The following is a 14,392-nucleotide window of genomic DNA, read 5'->3' as shown; positions in this document are numbered from 1 at the left end:
CACCCAACAAATCGGTCATAATCTTAAGACTAGGATGTTGTGGGTTTTCCAGAGTGGCCATGTTCCAGTAGTATTTTCTCCTGACATTTTGCCTGCATCTGTGGCTGGCATCTTCAATATCCTAGTGATTCTGGCTGTGAAAGCCTTTGATAATAATCTTAAGGTGTGACTATTGAAATACAGTCTTCAATGGACTGCCATTATTATTATTATTATTATTATTATTATTATTATTATTATTATTATTATTATTATTATTATTATTATTATTATTATTTCGGCCCTTGAAGACTTATTATTATTTCGCCTTATTATTATTATTTCGGCCCTTGAAGACTATTTGGACTTCCAGTTACTGCAGAATGCAGTTGCCTGTTTGGCCGTTTCCGCACGGCCTCCATTCGCCCCCACGCCGCCAAGAGTTTTTAGCGTTTTTAGCGCCCCCAGGCCGTCGTTAATGGGCCGTGCGGAAACGGCCTTTGTTATTCTGGGTTAGCTCCTTTTTTTTGCAATTTCTTAATTAATTGCCAATTTATTTTGGGGTATGATTCAAGGTGCTGGTGCTTACCTTTAAAGCCCTTCATACCTTAGCACAGTGGTGGTGAACCTTTGGCACTCCAGATGTTATGGACTACAATTCCCATCAGCCCTTCATACCAAGTTTAGCACAACTTGAAGGGCAGCCTCTTTTGTTATGAGACCATGTAGAAACTCTCCTTAGTGTTGCCTTTTTCATTCCACTTTCGGCTAATGTATGGTGAACCATAGCCCATTCACAGGTTCCCAGATAAGATAAGAAAGGCATCCACTCTGATGGTATTTTGAAAGGGACGCAAAACAGAATTTTTCAGGAGGGCATTTGCGAAGTAATCTAACAGGATATTAGAATGGAGTGATCAGATGTTAGATATTTGGATGTTAGCTGGTTGATTGCGTTTAGGAGGGTGCTGTTCTGTTCCTTTGTATGTGTTTGGGGAAGTGGAATTGTACAATATAGCCCAGTTTAGTCAGATCTTGGAAGTCTCAAAGAGGCTTACAAACTTCTTCCCTTCCCTTCCCTTCCCTTCCCATAACAGACACCTTGTGAGGTAGATGGTGCTGAGAGAGTTCTGAGAGAGCTGTGACTGAGTCAAGGTCACCCAGCAGGCTTCATGTGGAAGAGTGGGGAAACCAACCTGGTTCATCAACTGGAACTCATGGGGAGGAATGGGGATGGGGAATTCTCATTTTGTATTTAGTTTTATGTTATGGCCTTTTTGTGACCTGCCTTTGGTCCCAATTTTTGAAGAAAGGTACATTTATAAATCTTTTAATTAAATTTATCTGCACAACAATCTTGTGAGATAGGTTAGGCTGAGAATGACTGGGTAAAGTTTAATGCGGGGAATGTGTTTAAGTTTTTTCTCCAAAGAGAACATCATTACCTTTTTAATTTAACATCAATCAGCCATGAGACACAGGTTTTGTTGTTTCTTTGGAGGACAAAAGGCAAATGGCGTTGTGTGGTGCAAATTCCTGAACTGTTTTATTTATACTAATAGCATCTATTTTATGCAGATAAGAGCTAGATGAAGAACAGATCTCAAGGTTGCAGCACCCAGACTGAGCCCCATATCCACTACTTTTCCCTTGGTTTAAGAATTACAAGCACTTTCAAAGCTTCCTAAAGCAAAGAAATCCTAATTTTATTTTGTTATACTAAGAGTCTACTATTACAGAACAAATTTCTTCTTCTAAAAGTTATTCAACCATAGGATTTATTTGCCTAAGGAGGTATCTAATCCTTAAAAGCCAACTTTCAAACAATTCCCAGTTTCATAGCAATAATTTATGGATGACTTCAAAGCAAAATATGATGTAAAAAGGGTCTTGTAGAGTTATCACTCTAAAATCTTGGCCAGTAAAAATGTGCGATGTAGGGCAACGTCATTTTAAGGACTATTGAGACAAGGCAATCATTGTAAATGGTTTACAAAACACTTGTCTTTTTGTTGAACCAAATGATGTGATGTGTTGCTTGGGTAGTTCTTGTCCATAATGATCTGGGTAGAAAATCCTCTACACAAAGAAAATCACTCTTCTGCAGTCCAGTAGTTGCTGAAACACCCAATAAAAGCATATAAAAAGCATATATTGTTAACAGAGTAAGCACTGAAAATTTGAATTAAATGTGTTCCAATAAGAGTTGGTTCACATACAACCTTTACAGAAGTGCCAAGTGAGTGAATCAGGGCCAGAGTTCAATCTTCCAGTCATCATAGTGCCCATGATTTAAAATTGATTCAAAACCAGAATATTTTCTTTCAAGTTTCTTTTACTGAAGGAACACAATATGTAGGTGGGGTACCATCCATCACTCCTGAGAGGGATTCTTTCATGTTCTCACCACACTGTTGTAATAGATGCATGCAGTGGTGAGATTCAATTATTTTAACAACTGGTTGTTTACAAGCACCATTTTAACAACTGGTTCTGCCGAAGTGATGCGAACCTGCTGAATCCCACCACTGGATGCATGCATATTTTTCCATCACATGAATTTAGTGGATGTACTTTCCACACATGACTGATGGATGATACAAAGGGACCTTTGTAGCAGGAAAGTCAATGTTTGGGGGAAATCCACTTCTGTAAAGCCAGTTTTGACATTAATTCCTGGGAAATGTGACAATGTGAGCTGCCTCACATTGCTTCCCTAAGGGGATCTTGGAGAAGTTGGCAGGACTTAAATCCTAAATAAATAAATAGCACTGCTTTTTGTGGGGTCATACCCAGAGGTGGGATCCAACCAGTTCTCACCACTTCTCTAGAAGTGGTTACTAATTTTTTCTGAGTGCCGAGAAGGGGTTACGAAGGGGACTGTGTGTGGAGGCGCCACTGTTTGAATCCCACCACCATCGGAACCTGTTATTAAAATTTTTGGATCCCACCACTGGTCATACCTCACAGTCAGCATGCTTGCGTTTTATACTCCTGAGTACCTCCACTACCCAGAGACTCATGGGAGGACTACAAATAAGAAATTAAAATGTTTAACCCTACCAAGAATATGGAATTCTGCCACATCTGTGACTAGCAGAAAGGTCAGATGTTTTCGAATTTTAGTCAACTCTTTTCTAAACTCAAGGGTCCCTATCTATAGGCTTTCTTCATAGGGAAAGTGTTCCAACTCCCTAATCATTTTGGCTGCCCTCTTCTGTACTTTTTCCAGCTCTGCAGTGTTCTTTTGAAAAGATGGGAATCAGAACTGCACACATTATTCCAAATGAGGCTGCAGCATAGGTATATACTGGTGCATTATAATAATGGCTGTTTTATTTTGAATATTTTTTTCATAATCGTCCTCAGCATAGAGTTTGTTTTGTTTTACTGTGATGGAATACTGAGTGGACATTTTCATTGAACTGTCCACCAAGACCCCAAGGTTTCTTCTCTCTTAGTCACAGCAAGTTCAGACTACATTAGCATATGTTTGAAGTGCACCCCAGATTAATCTGGGGACTGTTAAGCACATACCAAGAAATCATAGCATCAGGAACATAATGTCCAATTGGGGCTAATATAAAATCTTAACACCATGAAAAGACACATCCCCCCGACAAAAAATACTATAAAGTTAGCATTAAAAACAAATCTATGAATAAACAAAATACCACTCCAATATATTTTAAAATAGTTAAATCTCTAAATTGTACCACAAGGCCTGTAGTAAGGAGCTAGTTGGAGTTTCTGGGGAAGCAAAGGGGGGTTCAAAGTGGGAACAGCTGCAACAAAGGCTTTGACAAAAGAAATCATCACTTTCATCTTTTTGGAGGAACAGCAAGGAAGGAATTGACAGGAACTTTTTTGCTCTCAGACTTTGTGATTGGCTTGTGGATGGCTTGTGAAACATTTCCTTTTGCAATTTGTCTCGTACACTTTCTTACTTGTCTAAAGTTTCAGATTGCTCACATGGCCATTACTGACTGATTACACACAAGGCTGTGTGATGGGGGCAAATGTGTGTCACCGTAAGATTTGTTGTATGGATGTATTTCCTCAAGCCCTGCTTTCACTTTCTAGTCTCCCCATGGCAAGTGAGACCATTTCTATCAGTAGAGTTTAAAGCGGAGTCACTCTGGTAAGATGTGAAGTCTTTAGTCTTCTTGCACTCACTGCAACCTTCTATCACACTTGGAAAAGAATACTCTTCACTCAAGATGTTCTTTCCATAGGAAGGCTTTTACTTTAGCAGTTCCAAGGTTACACAAATCTATCTATACAAGACTATCAGACTATGCAGAACTCTTCAGCTATAACAAAGTTCAACATACATAAATTAACTCAGACTATCTCTACAAAGCATATACAATGCAAACATCAGGGATACTTTTCCCCGGCTATGCCACAGCCTCTCATTTGTCTAGAATTACTGTTGAACTCACCAATCATGTTAAAGGTTAATCTTTGCTACTTTTGTTCCTGGACTGACTGTCTCCATCCTCTGGGTTCGCAAACTTCTGCTAACTTAAAAGATGACCTTTCATGTGAACTTTTCACTCTTTTTTATATATCATGACAATTTCTAGTACAAATGTAATTTTACGCAGCCAGATCGGGCATATTTGCCAGTGAGCACAACTTTGCTCTAGACCTCTTTCCTCTGCCCACAGCCAACCCTCCTAGTCTCACCCCCTTACTCTCTCATGCTGCTTTAGACACTTCCCCCTTGACCTCCTGTTGCCAACTCATTCCTGCTTTCTAAATGCTTGTGTTGATACATCAACATAGCAAAAATAGAGAGTTGGCTTTTGAAAAAGAGCAGCAAAAGGAGGGTCTCTTTCTGTTTCAGGAGGGCATTTTTAAAACTTTATTTCAATAAAGCTTCTATTTTTAAAAAGCATTCCTTTTGCAGCAGCAGCAGCAAGAGAGAGAGAGAGTTGGAGTGTGGTGTGTGTGCGTGCATGTGCGTGTGCGTGTGCAGGGGAAGGAAGGGGAAGAGAATATGAGTAAGATCTGTGCCTTTAAGGCTGTTAATGGCTGGAGTTAAGAGAAGCAGCAAAAGAAGAGGCTGGTTGAGACTTCTGTGGGGGAGACATTGGGGTGCCTCTTCCTGTGTAAATAGAAAAACACAAGGAGAGCCCTCTGCAAGCCCACTGCACAGAGAAGAGTCCCGAAGTAAGCATTCCCTGTGTAATCAGTGACTGATTTGCTTTTCAACTGCCCCTCCCTTCCCATTCAAAGCTCACTTCCACGGGACACTCAGCTCCAGGTTTCTCTGGATTGTGGCTGCTGCTTCTCATGCAAGATTCAGGCTTTCCCTGTGGCTGTTTCAGCTGGGCTCTGTCCAGGTGCAGTGGTGCTGAGACTTTCCCATGAGCTTCAGACTGCAGGCAAAGACGAGATAGTTGAAACTCATCTGTTACACAACCAGTTAACCAGAGTTTGTTTGCTTATATTTTATTCAAGTATATTATTGTCAGGCTTTTGCAACCTTGCTGCCCTTCTTCAGTTCTTTACTAATATGACAGAATGGTAGAGTAGATCCTAATTAAGCGCTAGTTCAAAATTAAAGTAAAACCATAAGATGCATTTGAAAATTACTGTAACAGAGAATATCTTTATAACAGCTGAATGAGATCTGGGCTGAGTTTCTGTTTCTCCTTTCTTATTGCTATGTAGCCAGGGGGACCACAGGCATGAGCCAAGGGGCAAGAGCTAGAGTACTCATGGCTCTTCGCTTGACACCTGAATTGCCCTAAATGAGCTGGATTAGTTAGATTCCCAGCTAGCCCAGGATGTGGTGAATTTGTTCTTTTTAGTTTGTTTATTTGAATTGTATTTTCCATTGTTTAAACCTCTTCAGGTCACCACTGTGGAGAAAAGCAAGGTAAAAATATTCAACTAAACCTTTCACTGTAAATTTTAAAAATACAAAGTATCATTAAATATTATTCCTGACTATAAAGAGCATAAATATATAGTATATGGTGTCTGGCCATCTCTAATGACACTATGTTAATTCCTCTGATGTCTCAGAGATCCTGCAATATCTTGTCATAATTTCCTCTAACCAGAGTATCACTAAGCTCAAGGTCTTTTTTTAATGAAACTCTCAAATTAAACCACCTTTTTGTGATATGATAACATGGAATTTTGGGACATAGGTTAATTTTTCATATTGCCCTCCCCAGCCCAGATGCTTTGGAGATCTAAATGCCTCCTAGAACAACAATGAGTATTAAAAGCCCTCCATTATGTTGGTAATCATTACAATACCCTCTTAAAGTAGGCCAGTACTGCCAAATTGAAGATAGGGTGATTGAAACGGAGAGAAAAAAGTGTTTTACCCAAAGCTACCTGGTCATTGTGAGGATGAAGCTAGACCCGGTATTTTCTCAGCTCACTGCCTACACGCTACACAATAACAACTCACAGGGGTATGTTTCTTTCTTTTCTTGCTGACAAGTTGCAGCTAACATGGCAACCTTGTAAAGTTTTCAAGGCAAGTGATATTCAGAGGTGGTTTGCCATTCCCTGCTCCTGCAAAGTAACCCTGGTATTCCTTGGTGCTCTCCCATCCAGATACTGACCAGGGCCGACCCTGCTTAGCTTCTGAGATCTGACAAATTGGTCTAGTTTGAGCCATCTAGATCAGGGCTACATTCCATATCCTGGAGGGAATTTCTGTTGAAAGAGTGACAAAACACTGTTCTTGCTGAGCAAAGGGAGAAGAGAACTGCAAGGGGAATTTCTCACCACTGTAGCCTGGAAATCTGTTTTGGCTAGTGGAAGCTGAGCAGGATTTGATTGCTAAAGGTGCATGTGTGTGATGCATGAAACATCCTTGGATTCATTCCTCAGTCAGCAAGCATCCCTGGAATGCTCCATGTTGCCAATTCCTGCTTTCCGTTTGCGCAAAAGACTGATCTAGATAATGACGTCTAATGTTGACGTGGTGCCTCAGCCTTAGTATGCCAGCCTAGCTTGGCATTTCTGAAAGCCATTTTCAGCCCTCATCTATTTCTGATAGTCCTCTCTTAAAAGGCTATGAGTCAGTTTGCCATCAAATTTATATTGTCTTGTCTGCGATTAGACCTTTATTTTCCCTGTTTTCCTTTTGGGGGCTTTTTCTTTGTGCTGTTTGTTACGATGAAGTCTCATTCACTCTGTAAAATGTGATTACTGATTTTTGACAAAAGGTCTACCATTTTTCATGAAGCAGACAAAAGCCTGTTTCTCTCAGCTGAGTATGTGAGAGAAATTCTAACTTGGACATGACTGTTCACATTATTTGCCTAACATACTAATGAAAATTAAACTATTGTGAACTTTCAATATACCATAGCCATAGTAATTAGCTGCATTTGCCCAACGGCCATTCTGTACTAGGTTCCAAAAGCCTGCCCTGCCTCTTTTAAAAATACTAGAGTGCGAAATAAATTGAATACAAAAGTGAGATGAGTTATTAAATGAAGATTATACCCCTTTTGTGTATGACCAGGCAAGTCGCATGCCTTGCAGAGCAATACTGTAATGACTGATTGACAAGATGTCCATTGTTTACAATCAGAATAACTTAACCATTTTGGTAATACTTTCTAGTATGTAGTGAAATACTGCTCCGCCATGCAACATTAGAAGCTGCTGTGATAGCAGCAGTTTTGGATTACATATAATCATTCTGCCATACAATCTGCATCCACAAAGTATCATGAAATCTCACAAACTGTAATTACAAGCACTGCTATAGTTTAATTTCACAGGTATTGCTCATGAATCTTAGCATTTACATGTCACAAGCACATGACAGGATATCATGTGACATCAGAGTCATGTGACAGAAAGAGAGGAAAATAGATGACTGATTCACATGCTGTCCATGTGGCAGAAGGATCACTGTGATGGGGGTAGGATGTGCAACTGGAGTTTCCTTTTGGAAAATCAGTTCCCAGGTTCATGCAGACTGTATTTGGATTGGGACCAAGCTGTGAAAGAAAGCGTGCTACCTAAAATGGCCTTGGGGAGCTGCTATTTGCTCCATTAGGGAACATTACATGTATTAGTGCCTAACTGTAAGCTTCCCTAGTACAGGGGTCTGCAACCTGCGGCTCTCCAGATGTTCATGGACTACAATTCCCATCAGCCCCTTGTCCATGCTGGCAGGGGCTGATGGGAATTGTAGTCCATGAATGTCTGGAGAGCTGCAGGTTGCAGACCCCTGCCCTAGTAGCAAAGACTAGTTCCCCTGAGCTCTCTGAAGTCAGGAAGGTTTTGCATGTTGGAGAAACGTTATAATGTGTGCAGACTTATTATCTTATCAATATAAAAACTAACATTGTAGGACCATTGATTAAGAGAGTTGGAGACAGAAAACAAACAGAGCGCTCTCTCTCTCTCTCTCTCTCTGTGTGTGTGTGTGTCCGTCCTATAGTGGAACAAGCCAACAATCAGAGCTATGGAAAAAATCCTCATTTCAGTGGCCTTCAGCTTGCCTTGGCATTTATCCAAAGGAAGACAGGAGGCATAGTGCTCTTGCTCTATGTGCATGTGCACTATGGGCAGATCCTTCCTAAAAGCAGCCAACGTGTGGCTAGGCCCAGTCCATTAGATAGGACTCTATGACCCACTGGAGAGTCCAGACCCATAGTTTGAAAACCTCTGGTTTGGCCAACAGAAATCACATTGGGGCATCAGAACAGAGTCATGAGTTTTTTTTGTGACAGACATCCACAGCTGTGAGCATAAGAACATAAGAACATAAGCATATTGATCACAGGTGTCCCAGGTCAAATAATTAGTCTGTATGCTGGTATTCTCTTTTGGAAGACTGATAACTCTTGTTACAAAGCACTGTAAATACAGAATATTCTTCTTCTTGTTGATGATGATATAGTCTTAGAAGTTGGGGTATCTCATTCTTTCTGTTTTCTGAAGCTCAGTAATATGTTTGGCCATGGAGAATATTCATTGTATCTGCTATATGCTGGATGAATACATTTCAAGTAATTACTATTCCTTTCATGAATTTGTCCACCCCTTTTCCACACCCAGTGAAAATATTGCCGCAGCCATTCCCAGTCTATGAGTTCTGATTGATTTTGTTTGTTTTTCATTAATTGTGTCCAGTTGCTGCTTCATATGAATTGGTTGGTGTTTCACTGATCTCAGTAATTCTTCTCGGAAACTGTCAAAGTTGCATTTTGGAAGATTATAGCATTACATTTTGAAACCCTTTAAAATTGTATCCTTTTGTGACAATGGCTTAGATATAACATGCTACTAGCACATGAATAAATATTACACAGAAATAATAATAGCTTCAGCCGCAGGAGGAGTATTCACATGAAGGGCTTGTCTCTTGCGCAGTAATGATTTGGGACAGGTTTCATAGCTCTGGCTAATCATTTTCAGCATCTCACTGTTGCTTATCAGAGGTGCAGACGTGACAAACGGTGTCCTTAACTCACCCTATTTTCTGGTTGCAGAAGTGTTTGTCACTCAGTTTCTGCTGGCAATATGCATTTACGGTGTATGAGTCAGTAGCAACCAAGATGCCATTTGGGCCTTTACCTCAAATGCAGTAACAGAAGTATAATTTAGCTTTTGTAGGCAAAGCACACATCCCACCCCCCAAAAAGTCAAGGCAAAATGGACATGGGTTATGCCTCAGAAGCAAAGGCTGATTCCACATGGGCCAAAAACAGCGGTGTGAAAATGGTGTGAAAACAGTATAAACCCTTTTACACCATTTTAAACCCTTTTACACCATTTTCATATCGTTTTCACACTGCTGTTTTTGGCCCATGCAGAATCAGCCCAAGCATCTGTTTTATACACGGAAGGTCCCAGGGTTAATTCCTGGCATCTATAACTGGAGAATATAAGAAAAAAGGCAATGATCCTTTCCCTGCCAGAATAGCCGCTACCAATCAGAGATTATAATAAATGGAAGTTCTAATTCCATATGGGGCCGTTTCATGTAAACTTCAATTGGATGTGCAATTTCAGACTCCTAAGTGGATAGGAACTCTTTATAAGATATTAAATGCCATTGTCGCACGAGAAGTATGTCACGCACCTTCTTCCCATTATTAACCAACTAACTTGCTAGACAAACCAACTAACTTGTAGACAAATGCCTGCAAATTGCACAGAACCTGCTATAAGAGGCTTTCCTGCAGTTCAAGTGGTGATGCTTTAAAAAGAGGCCACTCTGGACTTGGACCAATGAGCTGATCCTCTGCTTTGCCACAAGAGAGTCTGTGTCCCAGTTTCTTCAGTGTGCCAGCCTGTCTTCCCCCATTGTCTGTCTTTTCTACAACTAAAGAATGGTGCATCCAAGGAGAAGCCAAGTTTCATTCACATGGCATATGGGCTACTTTGATCTTTCTGAGTAATGCTGTAAAGTCTTCCAGAGACATTCACAATGAGAAAAGAGAGTGGAGGCATCTGTAAAGCCAAAATGCTGCCTACAGAACAGGGGAAGAAAGGAATGCTGACAATGCTTTGGAACAGTCAGGTTTTGGCCACACAAGAGTAATCTGCATCTAACAATATTCAATTATTTGGCAGCTATTGAAAGAGTAAACCGTCAAGACAAAGGTGATACAGACGCCACACTCCATCCCTTCCCTATTTAGCAGTACTTGAATACAAAATATATGTGTGTTCTGCATTGATTGTATTTTCATTTAAAATTCAGTAATGTGGTTCTTCCAGTGATGTTTGTGTTGGTTTTAAAGAGAAAAACCATAACATGGGTGAGAGCCAGCATGGTGTAGTGGTTAAGAGCAGGTGGATTCTAATCTGGAGAACTGGGTTTGATTTCCCACTTCTCCACCTGAGTGGCAGAGGCTTATTTGGTGAACCTGATGTGTTTCCTCACTCCTACATTCCTGCTGGGTGACCTTGGGCTAGTCACAGTTCTTTGGAACTCTCTCAGCCCCTCCTACCTCACAAGGTGTCTCTTGTGGGGAGAGGAAGGGGAAGGAGTTTGTAAGCCACCTTGAATCTCCTTTTAGGAGAGAAAGGTGGGGTATAATTCCAAACTCCTCTTTTTCTTCTTCTTTCATAAATAATCTGCTAGGGCATAATTAATCAGAACCATCATTCTGAAATGCATGTAGCCTTTAGTTGATTCTGAGACATTATACATAATCCTTGTATGAAGATAAGCCTATCTGGGTCTAGTCAGGGCCTGGATAGAGAGACCTCCTGGAAGTCTGTTGTCTTTATTTGTGGTAGAGGAAAGATGGATATAAATTGACTGATTCCCCAATGCATGCTCACTATCCGCACATTCAAGAAATGAAACCGTGCAGCTGTAGGAAAGCAAGTGATGCATACACATACACAAAAGTCTGTAGTCTTTTTTAAGACCTCGAAATTGATTGTAAAGCATTTCTGGGGCAGGTATGAAGTCACCATGTAGGATGTGGTCATGTGTCTCGTGTTGTCTTTATGGTGATTCTTCAGTCCTCTGCAGCATGGTGTAGCGGTTAAGAGCAGGTGGATTCTAATCTGGAGAACCGTGTTTGATTCCCCACTCCTCCACCTGAGCGGCGGGGGCTTATCTGGTGAACCAGATGTGTTTCTGCACTCCTACATTCCTGCTGGGTGACCTTGGGCTAGCTAGCTTCTTTGGAACTCTCTCAGCCCCACCTACCTCACAAGGTGCCTGTTGTGGGGAGAGGAAGGGAAAGGAGCTTGTAACCCACCTTGAGTCTCCTTACAGGAGAGAAAGGTGGGGAATAAATCCAAATTCTCCTCCTCCTCCTCACCCCTCCCTCCTTCCCTCCTTGACTGTAGCAAATACAGAAAGAGTGTGTGCTTTGAAGGCTATGTCTGAAGAGTACCAATCCAAGTGCACTAGTTGACTAGGACCTGCCTTTTGTGTATTCCCACTGCAGCTGTGCCTTTCTTTCTGCACAGCTGGTTTAGTGCCTAACTGCTGACTTGAAAGTATGAGAAATTGCTTTCTAGATGGGTGCTCAGAAGTCAAAATAGTGTCCCAATCCTATGTGTATTCACTCAGAAGTTCTTACCAGACACATGTACATGGTCTTAATGTACTTTAAAAAATTATCTTTATCAATTTGGAAGCAAATTGCCACATACAATAATGAAATAAGTATTGCCATATAGCATGCCGGTCTTTAGTTTTTTCCAGCTTTTCTATGATTGTGAAGTAACATTTAATTTTTTTTTTCCCCATGGCGAAGCCCAGAAAATACAACACAAGAAATTCTGGTGACTCTCACAGCCTGCCATTTGCCAGATTTTTTTATATAACTCTTCAGTTCCATGATCCAAAATTTAGAGAAGATGCTTAGAATAAGAGGGATGTTTGCAGGGCTAAGGTAAAGTCACAGAAAGCATGACGTTGAGCTCTAGCAACAGAAATGTCTTGCTACAAAATAAACCCTGCAAAAGCTTCTCGTTATTTGGAGTATAGACTGTGGCCGTTTCCTATACAGACAGATGAGTGTGGGCTGAAGATGCCTGCAGTGTGGTTGGTAATTTGCATAACAGCACATCCAATGTGCTCTGACTTTGAAAAAGCAGATCAGGCATGCTTTGATGAAAGGGCATATTTATAGTGTAGATTTCAGATGCTTTCATAAACATCCCCTCTTCTCAGGTATTTCTGCGAATTTTGGCCCAGTGAAAAGTCTGACAAGAATTATCAGCATCTCATTAAAGGACCACAGTTCCCAACAATCTTTTGAAGGATGGCATAAGGCTCTCAGGCCCATTAAGCACCAGGTGTCCACTGTGTGGCAGGAGTGAATGTTCATTGCAACACGATTTCTTGTAAGGATGTATTTCCCTGAGCCCCGCTTTTAATTTCCATTCTCCCCGTGCCAAGTGACACCATTTTAATCACGACTTCAATTTTCTTCACCGCCGGAGAGGAGGAGATTTGCCAGTGAGTACAGCTTTGCCCCGGACATCTTCCCTCCGCCCACCACCAGCCCCTCCCACTCCCTTGCACTCCCATGCAGACCTCTCTCCCTTCCTTTTTTCAGATTTATTACTTCAAATTTTGTTATTTATTATATTGCAGTATTGATGTATTGATATAAAAAGAGAAGCACTGCAAAATCACTGTCTCTTATTGCATTTGAAAACCTCCAAATGGCAGATCAGCCATTTCCCTCGCACTCTCACTTCTAGAGCCATTGCAGTTAATGACAGGCTGGTGGGGGATGGGCGGGAGGATGCCTGTAGGCTGAACTATGAATGGTGGGCTACCCATTTAATAACAAGCCTCCCTCTTTCCTTCCATGGCAGCCGAAGCAGCAGCAGCAACTGTGTGTATTGAGGGAGGGGAGAGAATATCAGCTTTAGGACCCCTTCTTCAGCAGAGTGTGGTCCAGGGAATTGATTTGCCTCTTTCTTTTGGAAGGGGGAATATTTTTGGAAAGGGGCTACAATTTAGATACAACTGCAATTTAAAAGGATTTTAACAAAGTTAGCAATCTTGCAACTACTGGGTGTGATGAGATCTGTGCCATTAAGGGGCAGTTGATGGGCGAAGAGAACTAGGTAAAGCAGAGGCCCGTTGAGACTTTAGCAAGCAAGCTGCAGAGTAGGCAGTGAATGCCTCCTTGCATTTAAACAGACAAATGCGAGGAGACTGTTCATGCATAATGGGCCACAGAGATATAAAACTGATGTTTGCTTACAACACGGACATGCACAAAATCAGTTGTGAAATGCTTTGGCTACTTTGAGGTGGGAGGGCATTAGATACGCACATTACATGTGTTGGTTTGCAGAAAACAGCTAGATTAGAGTCCACTAGAATTTTAGGGACCAATGAAGGGAGCTATGCCTAGAACTCTTATTGCCTCCCCCCCCCATCTTGTTATTCTGAGGTACCAGCTGATTATTTTAAATATTAATATATAGTTCTGTTGATACCCCTCCCCATGTTTCAGGCCTAGGGCAATTATTGTCTTCAACAGAGCATGAACGTAGGCTCCATTGAGAATGCATAAAATTGCTGCGTCAAGATAAACACCATCAGAAAATTTAAATGCTGTGATTCAAACATACAATTGTGTATGTAAAGTACCATCAAGTTGCAGCTGATTTATGGTGATCCCATAGGGTTTTTTTTAAAGCAAGTGATTAAGCAGAGATAATTTAACATTACCTTTCTCTGCAGTCTTCCTTGGTGGTCTCCTATCCAAGTATTGACCCTACTTAACTTCTGAGATTTGATAAGATCAGGCTACACACCATACCAACACACAATTAGTATAGTCCTAAACAAATGTTTAAGCCCATTGTCTTTCTTGGAAGGGTCACGGTGTAATGCAATTTAGGACTCCATTAAAACCCTTTTAATCTAATTTTCAAATTCCTCCCATTTTGCATTCAACAATTTGTTTGCTAGTTGGCC

The sequence above is a fragment of the Sphaerodactylus townsendi genome, linkage group LG04 (assembly GCF_021028975.2).
Source record: "Sphaerodactylus townsendi isolate TG3544 linkage group LG04, MPM_Stown_v2.3, whole genome shotgun sequence".
In the NCBI taxonomy this organism is placed as follows: Eukaryota; Metazoa; Chordata; class Lepidosauria; order Squamata; family Sphaerodactylidae; genus Sphaerodactylus; species Sphaerodactylus townsendi.
The sequence above is the reverse complement of the archived record's forward strand: the minus strand, read 5'-3'. Positions refer to the sequence as shown.